A 14,116-nucleotide genomic window follows, 5' to 3' on the forward strand; every position below is an offset into this window, starting at 1 on the left:
CCCTGCCCGTGCTTTCATACAGCTGCATTTTATCGGGACTTACACACCTATACATGTGACCCGAATAGTGCGTTCCTGTTAAGTGTCATTGTTATGAATTATTAATCAATTCTACAAAGTCTCTGCAAGGAATGCGATTTCACGGTATCGCTTACAATCGATTTGTCGTGTATGATTTATCCTGGTCACATCAAATCTTCACACCATTTTCCGACAGACAGCCACAGCTCAACTCCATATAGACATCGACGTTCCATGACGTTTCTTCTTTAGTTACATGTTGTGCGGCACAACAGCAGCTTCTGGAAATGAAAAGGAAACACACTAATAATATCGACCCCGCCAGGATTCGAACCTGGAATCCCCTGATTCGTAGTCAGATGCCTTATCCATTGGGCCACGGGGCCTTCAACTGTCGGTGCAACCTGCCCACAGACTTTTTTGAGAAACAAGATCCCACTTTAAATTCATGGCGAAAATTTTCAATTGTGATTGACGTGAGGACTCTCTGCCTTCCTTCGGTGACTTCCTTCGGTGACGATTTTCAATGCAAAACGCGCGAGAAAGCAGGTTTACCCGGCAAATATTAATTGGGGCAAACACAACTACCATTCAACACTCAGGCCTGGATCATCAGCCTTAAACAGCATTTCTCCCCATCGCAAGGTCCAATAACAACATACACTACCGGCTGGCTTTGTAGTAAACCATTTTGGGCAGCTTTTTAACTTTGTCGCCATTTCTTCTTTTCTTGGGTAACAGTTCATCAGTTGGTGGTTCCAACCGAATAAAGTTGAGGGCGTACTCTGAATCAATTCTGTAAGGTTGCCATTCCTATTGTTGAACGATTTTGCATATTTGATTTCACTGAGCTAGGCCAACGAAGTCAGGTAATATTTCGTTTGACGGAAAGGTGATTGATGACGACCTTTCTCTTTGTGCGAAAGCGGCCTCGTGGCCTAATGGAGAAGGCGTCTGACTTCGGATCAGAAGATTCCAGGTTCGAGTCCTGGAGGGGTCGTGTGCTTGACTTTTCAATCCATTTTGCGCCACAAAGGCAGTGGCCCATCCTTTTACCTCAAAAGAACAATCTGCCTTCCATTGGGGATTTCCTTCAAAGGTCTTCGTCTTGCTCATCTTTTAAAGGAGAATTTCCTTAACTTCAATGACCAACTAAGCATCGGATCTAATTGCTCTAAAAGCAAAATCTAAGCGTTATCTCAAATTCCACACGTTTCAACTTAAAGACGTCAAACGACAAAACTGAATATCAATTCGTAACTAAGTACAAAGTTTCGATTTTTTCCGGCAACCATGGTATACCCTTTGACCATCATCTCTTTCCCTTCCGAGCAAGGTCTCAATATTTTGCGAAATTTCACAAGGTCAGAGACTCAAAGACATAGACAAGGCGCCAACAGGAGCGCTTGTTGAGGTCCCAATCTGTAAGTAATGGTGGATAAAATATGAACGGGAGACCGTTTAGGGGCATTTAAAACCCCGAGGCCCTGGCGAGCCGTTTCAATAAGGCCCATCAAGGTCGGACGCGAACATGTTATCGTACTTGTGAAATGAAACAATAGATTGTGACTTTTACGTTAATCACGTGGGCGTGGAGTTGTCCCATAGGAGGTTTGAAATGTTAAGCATCGAATTTAGCCATTCATTCGCGTAGAGCTTTTGTAGTAGAAACATAGTTGGTAGGTTTCGCTCTCCAGAGAGTAAAGAAGAAGAGGCCAGTGTAGTGTCGGAGCCACTCCAAAAGCAGCACCATACAACACTAAATGGGGTACAAAAGTCTTCCAGCAATGGCATTAGCGACGGCAAAATAAATGTGCGATGTCTGAACTTGTTGGAGTGGCCGGTCTCAAATGCGAAGATGTTCAAGATGTGACGGTTTCGGTAGAGCACATCTCGCCAAATACACTAAACGTTTGGTTGAGCAAACTGGTTTGTGAAGTGGCCAAGCAAAATGGAGAGCGTTATCTGCCCAATTTGCTTTATTTGTTAGTTTGTGCGATCAACTGACATTTGCGTGAGACTGGAGGAGAGGATGCATTAAACTTTATGAACAAAGCACACAAGAGGAAGGTAAACTGTTACTTAATGGTTGTGATTGAAATATCAAACTTATGCAAACTTATGATTGATTGATAAACTTTGTACTATTTTACAGCCTCGTGTTTGTCAAAGTTAAGCATACTAATTAGGCGAGTTACAGATCTTTATAAAAAGTAATCCCATTCATAACTCAACTAATTAACCATTGATCAACCCCAGCCTTTCCCTGCTACCTAGTCAATCCCTGCCCGTGCTTTCATACAGCTGCATTTTATCGGGACTTACACACCTATACATGTGACCCGAATAGTGCGTTCCTGTTGAGTGTCATTGTTATCAATTATTAATCAATTCTACAAAGTCTCCCCAAGGAATGCGATCTCACGGTATCGCTTACAATCGATTTGTCGTATATGATTTATCCTGGTCACATCAAATCTTCACACCATTTTCCGACAGACAGCCACAGCTCAACTCCATATAGACATCGACGTTCCATGACGTTTCTTCTTTAGTTACATGTTGTGCGGCACAACAGCAGCTTCTGGAAATGAAAAGGAAACACACTAATAATATCGACCCCGCCAGGATTCGAACCTGGAATCCCCTGATTCGTAGTCAGATGCCTTATCCATTGGGCCACGGGGCCTTCAACTGTCGGTGCCACCTGCCCACAGACTTTTTTGAGAAACAAGATCCCACTTTAAATTCATGGCGAAAATTTTCAATTGTGATTGACGTGAGGACTCTCTGCCTTCCTTCGGTGACTTCCTTCGGTGACGATTTTCAATGCAAAACGCGCGAGAAAGCAGGTTTACCCGGCAAATATTAATTGGGGCAAACACAACTACCATTCAACACTCAGGCCTGGATCATCAGCCTTAAACAGCATTTCTCCCCATCGCAAGGTCCAATAACAACATACACTACCGGCTGGCTTTGTAGTAAACCATTTTGGGCAGCTTTTTAACTTTGTCGCCATTTCTTCTTTTCTTGGGTAAGAGTTCATCAGTTGGTGGTTCCAACCGAATAAAGTTGAGGGCGTACTCTGAATCAATTCTGTAAGGTTGCCATTCCTATTGTTGAACGATTTTGCATATTTGATTTCACTGAGCTAGGCCAACGAAGTCAGGTAATGTTAGCGATGAATATTTCGTTTGACGGAAAGGTGATTGATGACGACCTTTCTCTTTGTGCGAAAGTGGCCTCGTGGCCTAATGGAGAAGGCGTCTGACTTCGGATCAGAAGATTCCAGGTTCGAGTCCTGGCGGGGTCGTGTGCTTGACTTTTGAATCCATTTTGCGCCACAAAGGCAGTGGCCCATCCTTTTACCTCAAAAGAACAATCTGCCTTCCATTGGGGATTTCCTTCAAAGGTCTTCGTCTTGCTCATCTTTTAAAGGAGAATTTCCTTAACTTCAATGACCAACTAAGCATCGGATCTAATTGCTCTAAAGGCAAAATCTAAGCGTTGTCTCAAATTCCACACGTTTCAACTTAAAGACGTCAAACGACAAAACTGAATATCAATTCGTAACTAAGTACAAAGTTTCGATTTTTTCCGACAACCATGGTATACCCTTTGACCATCATCTCTTCCCCTTCCGAGCAAGGTCTCAATATTTTGCGAAATTTCACAAGGTCAGAGACTCAAAGACATAGACAAGGCGCCAACAGGAGCGCTTGTTGAGGTCCCAATCTGTAAGTAATGGTGGATAAAATATGAACGGGAGACCGTTTAGGGGCATTTAAAACCCCGAGGCCCTGGCGAGCCGTTTCAATAAGGCCCATCAAGGTCGGACGCGAACATGTTATCGTACTTGTGAAATGAAACAATAGATTGTGACTTTTACGTTAATCACGTGGGCGTGGAGTTGTCCCATAGGAGGTTTGAAATGTTAAGCATCGAATTTAGCCATTCATTCGCATAGAGCTTTTGTAGTAGAAACATAGTTGGTAGGTTTCGCTCTCCAGAGAGTAAAGAAGAAGAGGCCAGTGTAGTGTCGGAGCCACTCCAAAAGCAGCACCATACAACACTAAATGGGGTACAAAACTCTTCCAGCAATGGCATTAGCGACGGCAAAATAAATGTGCGATGTCTGAACTTGTTGGAGTGGCCGGTCTCAAATGCGAAGATGTTCAAGATGTGACGGTTTCGGTAGAGCACATGTCGCCAAATACACTAAACGTTTGGTTGAGCAAACTGGTTTGTGAAGTGGCCAAGCAAAATGGAGAGCGTTATCTGCCCAATTTGCTTTATTTGTTAGTTTGTGCGATCAACTGACATTTGCGTGAGACTGGAGGAGAGGATGCATTAAACTTTATGAACAAAGCACACAAGAGGAAGGTAAACTGTTACTTAATGGTTGTGATTGAAATATCAAACTTATGCAAACTTATGATTGATTGATAAACTTTGTACTATTTTACAGCCTCGTGTTTGTCAAAGTTAAGCATACTAATTAGGCGAGTTACAGATCTTTATAAAAAGTAATCCCATTCATAACTCAACTAATTAACCATTGATCAACCCCAGCCTTTCCCTGCTACCTAGTCAATCCCTGCCCGTGCTTTCATACAGCTGCATTTTATCGGGACTTACACACCTATACATGTGACCCGAATAGTGCGTTCCTGTTGAGTGTCATTGTTATCAATTATTAATCAATTCTACAAAGTCTCCCCAAGGAATGCGATTTCACGGTATCGCTTACAATCGATTTGTCGTATATGATTTATCCTGGTCACATCAAATCTTCACACCATTTTCCGACAGACAGCCACAGCTCAACTCCATATAGACATCGACGTTCCATGACGTTTCTTCTTTAGTTACATGTTGTGCGGCACAACAGCAGCTTCTGGAAATGAAAAGGAAACACACTAATAATATCGACCCCGCCAGGATTCGAACCTGGAATCCCCTGATTCGTAGTCAGATGCCTTATCCATTGGGCCACGGGGCCTTCAACTGTCGGTGCAACCTGCCCACAGACTTTTTTGAGAAACAAGATCCCACTTTAAATTCATGGCGAAAATTTTCAATTGTGATTGACGTGAGGACTCTCTGCCTTCCTTCGGTGACTTCCTTCGGTGACGATTTTCAATGCAAAACGCGCGAGAAAGCAGGTTTACCCGGCAAATATTAATTGGGGCAAACACAACTACCATTCAACACTCAGGCCTGGATCATCAGCCTTAAACAGCATTTCTCCCCATCGCAAGGTCCAATAACAACATACACTACCGGCTGGCTTTGTAGTAAACCATTTTGGGCAGCTTTTTAACTTTGTCGCCATTTCTTCTTTTCTTGGGTAAGAGTTCATCAGTTGGTGGTTCCAACCGAATAAAGTTGAGGGCGTACTCTGAATCAATTCTGTAAGGTTGCCATTCCTATTGTTGAACGATTTTGCATATTTGATTTCACTGAGCTAGGCCAACGAAGTCAGGTAATGTTAGCGATGAATATTTCGTTTGACGGAAAGGTGATTGATGACGACCTTTCTCTTTGTGCGAAAGTGGCCTCGTGGCCTAATGGAGAAGGCGTCTGACTTCGGATCAGAAGATTCCAGGTTCGAGTCCTGGCGGGGTCGTGTGCTTGACTTTTGAATCCATTTTGCGCCACAAAGGCAGTGGCCCATCCTTTTACCTCAAAAGAACAATCTGCCTTCCATTGGGGATTTCCTTCAAAGGTCTTCGTCTTGCTCATCTTTTAAAGGAGAATTTCCTTAACTTCAATGACCAACTAAGCATCGGATCTAATTGCTCTAAAGGCAAAATCTAAGCGTTGTCTCAAATTCCACACGTTTCAACTTAAAGACGTCAAACGACAAAACTGAATATCAATTCGTAACTAAGTACAAAGTTTCGATTTTTTCCGACAACCATGGTATACCCTTTGACCATCATCTCTTCCCCTTCCGAGCAAGGTCTCAATATTTTGCGAAATTTCACAAGGTCAGAGACTCAAAGACATAGACAAGGCGCCAACAGGAGCGCTTGTTGAGGTCCCAATCTGTAAGTAATGGTGGATAAAATATGAACGGGAGACCGTTTAGGGGCATTTAAAACCCCGAGGCCCTGGCGAGCCGTTTCAATAAGGCCCATCAAGGTCGGACGCGAACATGTTATCGTACTTGTGAAATGAAACAATAGATTGTGACTTTTACGTTAATCACGTGGGCGTGGAGTTGTCCCATAGGAGGTTTGAAATGTTAAGCATCGAATTTAGCCATTCATTCGCGTAGAGCTTTTGTAGTAGAAACATAGTTGGTAGGTTTCGCTCTCCAGAGAGTAAAGAAGAAGAGGCCAGTGTAGTGTCGGAGCCACTCCAAAAGCAGCACCATACAACACTAAATGGGGTACAAAACTCTTCCAGCAATGGCATTAGCGACGGCAAAATAAATGTGCGATGTCTGAACTTGTTGGAGTGGCCGGTCTCAAATGCGAAGATGTTCAAGATGTGACGGTTTCGGTAGAGCACATGTCGCCAAATACACTAAACGTTTGGTTGAGCAAACTGGTTTGTGAAGTGGCCAAGCAAAATGGAGAGCGTTATCTGCCCAATTTGCTTTATTTGTTAGTTTGTGCGATCAACTGACATTTGCGTGAGACTGGAGGAGAGGATGCATTAAACTTTATGAACAAAGCACACAAGAGGAAGGTAAACTGTTACTTAATGGTTGTGATTGAAATATCAAACTTATGCAAACTTATGATTGATTGATAAACTTTGTACTATTTTACAGCCTCGTGTTTGTCAAAGTTAAGCATACTAATTAGGCGAGTTACAGATCTTTATAAAAAGTAATCCCATTCATAACTCAACTAATTAACCATTGATCAACCCCAGCCTTTCCCTGCTACCTAGTCAATCCCTGCCCGTGCTTTCATACAGCTGCATTTTATCGGGACTTACACACCTATACATGTGACCCGAATAGTGCGTTCCTGTTGAGTGTCATTGTTATCAATTATTAATCAATTCTACAAAGTCTCCCCAAGGAATGCGATCTCACGGTATCGCTTACAATCGATTTGTCGTATATGATTTATCCTGGTCACATCAAATCTTCACACCATTTTCCGACAGACAGCCACAGCTCAACTCCATATAGACATCGACGTTCCATGACGTTTCTTCTTTAGTTACATGTTGTGCGGCACAACAGCAGCTTCTGGAAATGAAAAGGAAACACACTAATAATATCGACCCCGCCAGGATTCGAACCTGGAATCCCCTGATTCGTAGTCAGATGCCTTATCCATTGGGCCACGGGGCCTTCAACTGTCGGTGCCACCTGCCCACAGACTTTTTTGAGAAACAAGATCCCACTTTAAATTCATGGCGAAAATTTTCAATTGTGATTGACGTGAGGACTCTCTGCCTTCCTTCGGTGACTTCCTTCGGTGACGATTTTCAATGCAAAACGCGCGAGAAAGCAGGTTTACCCGGCAAATATTAATTGGGGCAAACACAACTACCATTCAACACTCAGGCCTGGATCATCAGCCTTAAACAGCATTTCTCCCCATCGCAAGGTCCAATAACAACATACACTACCGGCTGGCTTTGTAGTAAACCATTTTGGGCAGCTTTTTAACTTTGTCGCCATTTCTTCTTTTCTTGGGTAAGAGTTCATCAGTTGGTGGTTCCAACCGAATAAAGTTGAGGGCGTACTCTGAATCAATTCTGTAAGGTTGCCATTCCTATTGTTGAACGATTTTGCATATTTGATTTCACTGAGCTAGGCCAACGAAGTCAGGTAATGTTAGCGATGAATATTTCGTTTGACGGAAAGGTGATTGATGACGACCTTTCTCTTTGTGCGAAAGTGGCCTCGTGGCCTAATGGAGAAGGCGTCTGACTTCGGATCAGAAGATTCCAGGTTCGAGTCCTGGCGGGGTCGTGTGCTTGACTTTTGAATCCATTTTGCGCCACAAAGGCAGTGGCCCATCCTTTTACCTCAAAAGAACAATCTGCCTTCCATTGGGGATTTCCTTCAAAGGTCTTCGTCTTGCTCATCTTTTAAAGGAGAATTTCCTTAACTTCAATGACCAACTAAGCATCGGATCTAATTGCTCTAAAGGCAAAATCTAAGCGTTGTCTCAAATTCCACACGTTTCAACTTAAAGACGTCAAACGACAAAACTGAATATCAATTCGTAACTAAGTACAAAGTTTCGATTTTTTCCGACAACCATGGTATACCCTTTGACCATCATCTCTTCCCCTTCCGAGCAAGGTCTCAATATTTTGCGAAATTTCACAAGGTCAGAGACTCAAAGACATAGACAAGGCGCCAACAGGAGCGCTTGTTGAGGTCCCAATCTGTAAGTAATGGTGGATAAAATATGAACGGGAGACCGTTTAGGGGCATTTAAAACCCCGAGGCCCTGGCGAGCCGTTTCAATAAGGCCCATCAAGGTCGGACGCGAACATGTTATCGTACTTGTGAAATGAAACAATAGATTGTGACTTTTACGTTAATCACGTGGGCGTGGAGTTGTCCCATAGGAGGTTTGAAATGTTAAGCATCGAATTTAGCCATTCATTCGCGTAGAGCTTTTGTAGTAGAAACATAGTTGGTAGGTTTCGCTCTCCAGAGAGTAAAGAAGAAGAGGCCAGTGTAGTGTCGGAGCCACTCCAAAAGCAGCACCATACAACACTAAATGGGGTACAAAAGTCTTCCAGCAATGGCATTAGCGACGGCAAAATAAATGTGCGATGTCTGAACTTGTTGGAGTGGCCGGTCTCAAATGCGAAGATGTTCAAGATGTGACGGTTTCGGTAGAGCACATCTCCCCAAATACACTAAACGTTTGGTTGAGCAAACTGGTTTGTGAAGTGGCCAAGCAAAATGGAGAGCGTTATCTGCCCAATTTGCTTTATTTGTTAGTTTGTGCGATCAACTGACATTTGCGTGAGACTGGAGGAGGGGATGCATTAAACTTTATGAACAAAGCACACAAGAGGAAGGTAAACTGTTACTTAATGGTTGTGATTGAAATATCAAACTTATGCAAACTTATGATTGATTGATAAACTTTGTACTATTTTACAGCCTCGTGTTTGTCAAAGTTAAGCATACTAATTAGGCGAGTTACAGATCTTTATAAAAAGTAATCCCATTCATAACTCAACTAATTAACCATTGATCAACCCCAGCCTTTCCCTGCTACCTAGTCAATCCCTGCCCGTGCTTTCATACAGCTGCATTTTATCGGGACTTACACACCTATACATGTGACCCGAATAGTGCGTTCCTGTTGAGTGTCATTGTTATCAATTATTAATCAATTCTACAAAGTCTCCCCAAGGAATGCGATCTCACGGTATCGCTTACAATCGATTTGTCGTATATGATTTATCCTGGTCACATCAAATCTTCACACCATTTTCCGACAGACAGCCACAGCTCAACTCCATATAGACATCGACGTTCCATGACGTTTCTTCTTTAGTTACATGTTGTGCGGCACAACAGCAGCTTCTGGAAATGAAAAGGAAACACACTAATAATATCGACCCCGCCAGGATTCGAACCTGGAATCCCCTGATTCGTAGTCAGATGCCTTATCCATTGGGCCACGGGGCCTTCAACTGTCGGTGCCACCTGCCCACAGACTTTTAGAGAAACAAGATCCCACTTTAAATTCATGGCGAAAATTTTCAATTGTGATTGACGTGAGGACTCTCTGCCTTCCTTCGGTGACTTCCTTCGGTGACGATTTTCAATGCAAAACGCGCGAGAAAGCAGGTTTACCCGGCAAATATTAATTGGGGCAAACACAACTACCATTCAACACTCAGGCCTGGATCATCAGCCTTAAACAGCATTTCTCCCCATCGCAAGGTCCAATAACAACATACACTACCGGCTGGCTTTGTAGTAAACCATTTTGGGCAGCTTTTTAACTTTGTCGCGATTCCTTCTTTTCTTGGGTAAGAGTTCATCAATTGGTGGTTCCAACCGAATAAAGTTGAGGGCGTACTCTGAATCAATTCTGTAAGGTTGCCATTCCTATTGTTGAACGATTTTGCATATTTGATTTCACTGAGCTAGGCCAACGAAGTCAGGTAATGTTAGCGATGAATATTTCGTTTGACGGAAAGGTGATTGATGACGACCTTTCTCTTTGTGCGAAAGTGGCCTCGTGGCCTAATGGAGAAGGCGTCTGACTTCGGATCAGAAGATTCCAGGTTCGAGTCCTGGCGGGGTCGTGTGCTTGACTTTTGAATCCATTTTGCGCCACAAAGGCAGTGGCCCATCCTTTTACCTCAAAAGAACAATCTGCCTTCCATTGGGGATTTCCTTCAAAGGTCTTCGTCTTGCTCATCTTTTAAAGGAGAATTTCCTTAACTTCAATGACCAACTAAGCATCGGATCCAATTGCTCTAAAAGCAAAATCTAAGCGTTGTCTCAAATTCCACACGTTTCAACTTAAAGACGTCAAACGACAAAACTGAATATCAATTCGTAACTAAGTACAAAGTTTCGATTTTTTCCGACAACCATGGTATACCCTTTGACCATCATCTCTTCCCCTTCCGAGCAAGGTCTCAATATTTTGCGAAATTTCACAAGGTCAGAGACTCAAAGACATAGACAAGGCGCCAACAGGAGCGCTTGTTGAGGTCCCAATCTGTAAGTAATGGTGGATAAAAGATGAACGGGAGACCGTTTAGGGGCATTTAAAACCCCGAGGCCCTGGCGAGCCGTTTCAATAAGGCCCATCAAGGTCGGACGCGAACATGTTATCGTACTTGTGAAATGAAACAATAGATTGTGACTTTTACGTTAATCACGTGGGCGTGGAGTTGTCCCATAGGAGGTTTGAAATGTTAAGCATCGAATTTAGCCATTCATTCGCGTAGAGCTTTTGTAGTAGAAACATAGTTGGTAGGTTTCGCTCTCCAGAGAGTAAAGAAGAAGAGGCCAGTGTAGTGTCGGAGCCACTCCAAAAGCAGCACCATACAACACTAAATGGGGTACAAAAGTCTTCCAGCAATGGCATTAGCGACGGCAAAATAAATGTGCGATGTCTGAACTTGTTGGAGTGGCCGGTCTCAAATGCGAAGATGTTCAAGATGTGACGGTCTCGGTAGAGCACATGTCGCCAAATACACTAAACGTTTGGTTGAGCAAACTGGTTTGTGAAGTGGCCAAGCAAAATGGAGAGCGTTATCTGCCCAATTTGCTTTATTTGTTAGTTTGTGCGATCAACTGACATTTGCGTGAGACTGGAGGAGAGGATGCATTAAACTTTATGAACAAAGCACACAAGAGGAACGTAAACTCTTACTTAATGGTTGTGATTGAAATATCAAACTTATGCAAACTTATGATTGATTGATAAACTTTGTACTATTTTACAGCCTCGTGTTTGTCAAAGTTAAGCATACTAATTAGGCGAGTTACAGATCTTTATAAAAAGTAATCCCATTCATAACTCAACTAATTAACCATTGATCAACCCCAGCCTTTCCCTGCTACCTAGTCAATCCCTGCCCGTGCTTTCATACAGCTGCATTTTATCGGGACTTACACACCTATACATGTGACCCGAATAGTGCGTTCCTGTTGAGTGTCATTGTTATCAATTATTAATCAATTCTACAAAGTCTCCCCAAGGAATGCGATCTCACGGTATCGCTTACAATCGATTTGTCGTATATGATTTATCCTGGTCACATCAAATCTTCACACCATTTTCCGACAGACAGCCACAGCTCAACTCCATATAGACATCGACGTTCCATGACGTTTCTTCTTTAGTTACATGTTGTGCGGCACAACAGCAGCTTCTGGAAATGAAAAGGAAACACACTAATAATATCGACCCCGCCAGGATTCGAACCTGGAATCCCCTGATTCGTAGTCAGATGCCTTATCCATTGGGCCACGGGGCCTTCAACTGTCGGTGCCACCTGCCCACAGACTTTTTTGAGAAACAAGATCCCACTTTAAATTCATGGCGAAAATTTTCAATTGTGATTGACGTGAGGACTCTCTGCCTTCCTTCGGTGACTTCCTTCGGTGACGATTTCAATGCAAAACGCGCGAGAAAGCAGGTTTACCCGGCAAATATTAATTGGGCAAACACAACTACCATTCAACACTCAGGCCTGGATCATCAGCCTTAAACAGCATTTCTCCCCATCGCAAGGTCCAATAACAACATACGCACTACCGGCTGGCTTTGTAGTAAACCATTTTGGGCAGCTTTTTTAACTTCTGTCGCGATTTCTTCTTTCTTGGGTAAGAGTTCATCAGTTGGTGGTTCCAACCGAATAAAGTTGAGGGCGTACTCTGAATCAATTCTGTAAGGTTGCCATTCCTATTGTTGAACGATTTTGCATATTTGATTCACTAAGCTAGGCCAACGAAGTCAGGTAATGTTAGCGATGAATATTTCGTTTGACGGAAAGGTGATTGATGACGACCTTTCTCTTTGTGCGAAAGCGGCCTCGTGGCCTAATGGAGAAGGCGTCTGACGCGGATCAGAAGATTCCAGGTTCGAGTCCTGGCGGGGTCGGTGTGATTGGACTTTTGCAATCCATTTTGCGCCACAAAGGCAGTGGCCCATCCTTTTACCTCAAAAAGAACAAATCTGCCTTCCATTGAAGATTTCCTTCATAAGGTCTTCGTCTGCTCACTTTTAACGGATTAATTTCCTGAACTGCAATGACCACCTAAGCATTCGGATCTAATTGCATCTAAAGGCAAAATCTAAGCGTTATCCCAAACTACACACGTTTGGCGACTTAAGACCTCAAACGACAAAACTGAATATCAATTCGTAAGCGCAAGGACAAAGTTTCGGATTTTTTGAACAACCATGGTATACCCTTTGACCATCTCTCTTCCCCCTTGCGAGCAAGGTCTCAATATTTGCGAAATTTAACAAGGTCACAGACTCAAAGACATGGACAAGGCGCCAAGCAGGCGCTTGTTGAGGTAACCAATCTGTAAGTAATGGGGGAAAATATGAACGGGAGAACCTTAGGGGCATTTTACAAACGCCGAGGCCCTGGACGAGCCGTTTCATAAGGCCCATCAAGGTTCGGACGCGCACATGTTAGCGTACTTGTGAAATGAAACAATAGGATTGTGAAGTTTACGTAATCACGTAGGCGTGGAGTTGTCCCAATAGGAGGTTTGCAATGTTAAGCATCGAATTTAATATTCATTCGCATGAGCGCTTTTGTAGTAGAAAACATAGTTGGTAGGTTTCGCTCCAGAGAAAAAAGAAGAAGAGGCCAGTGAGAGGTCGGAGTCCACTCCAAAAGCAGCACATTACCAACCACTAAATGGGGTACAACACTCTTCCAGCAAATTGGCATTTAGCGACGGCAAAATAATTGTGCGATGTCTGAACTTGTTGGAGGGGCGGTCTCAAATGCGAAAGATGTTCAAGCATAGTGCGAGTTGCGGTAGAAGCGACTTGTCGCGCAAATACACTAAACGTTGGTTGAGCAAAATGGTTTGTGAAGTGTGCCAAGCAACATGGAGAGCGTGATCTGCCCAACTTGCGTATTTGTTAGTATGTGCGAATTCAAATGCCATTGTGTGAGACTGGAGAGAGGAGCATAATTAATTTAATGAACAAAGCACACAAGAGGCACGGGAAACTGTTACTAATGGTTGTGATTGAAATATCAAACGTATGCAAACTATTGATTGATTGATAAACTTTGTTATATCTTTACAGCCTCGTGTTTGTCAAAGTTCAGGCATTACTAATTAGGCGAGTTACAGATTCTTTATAAAAAGTAATCCCATTCATAACTCATACTAATAACCATTGATCAAACCCCAGCCTTTCTCCTGCACCTCAGTCAATCCCTGCCCGTGCTTTCATACAGCTGCCTTTTTATCGGGACTTACCCAACTATAAATGTGACCCGAATAGTGCGTTCCTGTTGAGCTAATTGTTATGAATATTAATTCAATTCTACAAAGTCTCCCCAAGGATATGCGATTTCACGGTATCGCTTACAATCGATTTGTCGTGTATGATTATCCTGGTCACATCAAATCTTCACACCATTT

At 43.1% G+C, this 14,116-nt stretch overlaps 11 non-coding genes across 11 annotated transcripts; 5 read left to right on the forward strand and 6 right to left on the reverse strand.

Annotated features, from left to right (window-relative positions):
• Positions 1-334: 334 nt before the first annotated feature.
• Trnar-acg (transfer RNA arginine (anticodon ACG)) lies at positions 335-407 on the reverse strand. Its single transcript has one exon. It is a non-coding gene; the product is annotated as a tRNA-Arg (tRNA).
• A 541-nt stretch (positions 408-948) lies between these two features.
• On the forward strand, positions 949-1,021 carry Trnar-ucg (transfer RNA arginine (anticodon UCG)). Its single transcript has one exon. It is a non-coding gene; the product is annotated as a tRNA-Arg (tRNA).
• Positions 1,022-2,637: 1,616 nt separating this feature from the next.
• On the reverse strand, positions 2,638-2,710 carry Trnar-acg (transfer RNA arginine (anticodon ACG)). The gene has a single exon. It is a non-coding gene; the product is annotated as a tRNA-Arg (tRNA).
• A 554-nt stretch (positions 2,711-3,264) lies between these two features.
• On the forward strand, positions 3,265-3,337 carry Trnar-ucg (transfer RNA arginine (anticodon UCG)). The gene has a single exon. It is a non-coding gene; the product is annotated as a tRNA-Arg (tRNA).
• Positions 3,338-4,953: 1,616 nt separating this feature from the next.
• Positions 4,954-5,026, reverse strand: Trnar-acg (transfer RNA arginine (anticodon ACG)). The gene has a single exon. It is a non-coding gene; the product is annotated as a tRNA-Arg (tRNA).
• A 554-nt stretch (positions 5,027-5,580) lies between these two features.
• Trnar-ucg (transfer RNA arginine (anticodon UCG)) lies at positions 5,581-5,653 on the forward strand. Its single transcript has one exon. It is a non-coding gene; the product is annotated as a tRNA-Arg (tRNA).
• A 1,616-nt stretch (positions 5,654-7,269) lies between these two features.
• On the reverse strand, positions 7,270-7,342 carry Trnar-acg (transfer RNA arginine (anticodon ACG)). The gene has a single exon. It is a non-coding gene; the product is annotated as a tRNA-Arg (tRNA).
• A 554-nt stretch (positions 7,343-7,896) lies between these two features.
• On the forward strand, positions 7,897-7,969 carry Trnar-ucg (transfer RNA arginine (anticodon UCG)). The gene has a single exon. It is a non-coding gene; the product is annotated as a tRNA-Arg (tRNA).
• Positions 7,970-9,585: 1,616 nt separating this feature from the next.
• Positions 9,586-9,658, reverse strand: Trnar-acg (transfer RNA arginine (anticodon ACG)). The gene has a single exon. It is a non-coding gene; the product is annotated as a tRNA-Arg (tRNA).
• Positions 9,659-10,211: 553 nt separating this feature from the next.
• Positions 10,212-10,284, forward strand: Trnar-ucg (transfer RNA arginine (anticodon UCG)). Its single transcript has one exon. It is a non-coding gene; the product is annotated as a tRNA-Arg (tRNA).
• A 1,616-nt stretch (positions 10,285-11,900) lies between these two features.
• On the reverse strand, positions 11,901-11,973 carry Trnar-acg (transfer RNA arginine (anticodon ACG)). Its single transcript has one exon. It is a non-coding gene; the product is annotated as a tRNA-Arg (tRNA).
• Between the last annotated feature and the right edge of the window lie 2,143 nt (positions 11,974-14,116).

The sequence above is a fragment of the Montipora foliosa genome, chromosome 8 (assembly GCF_036669935.1).
Source record: "Montipora foliosa isolate CH-2021 chromosome 8, ASM3666993v2, whole genome shotgun sequence".
NCBI lineage: Eukaryota > Metazoa > Cnidaria > Anthozoa > Scleractinia > Acroporidae > Montipora > Montipora foliosa.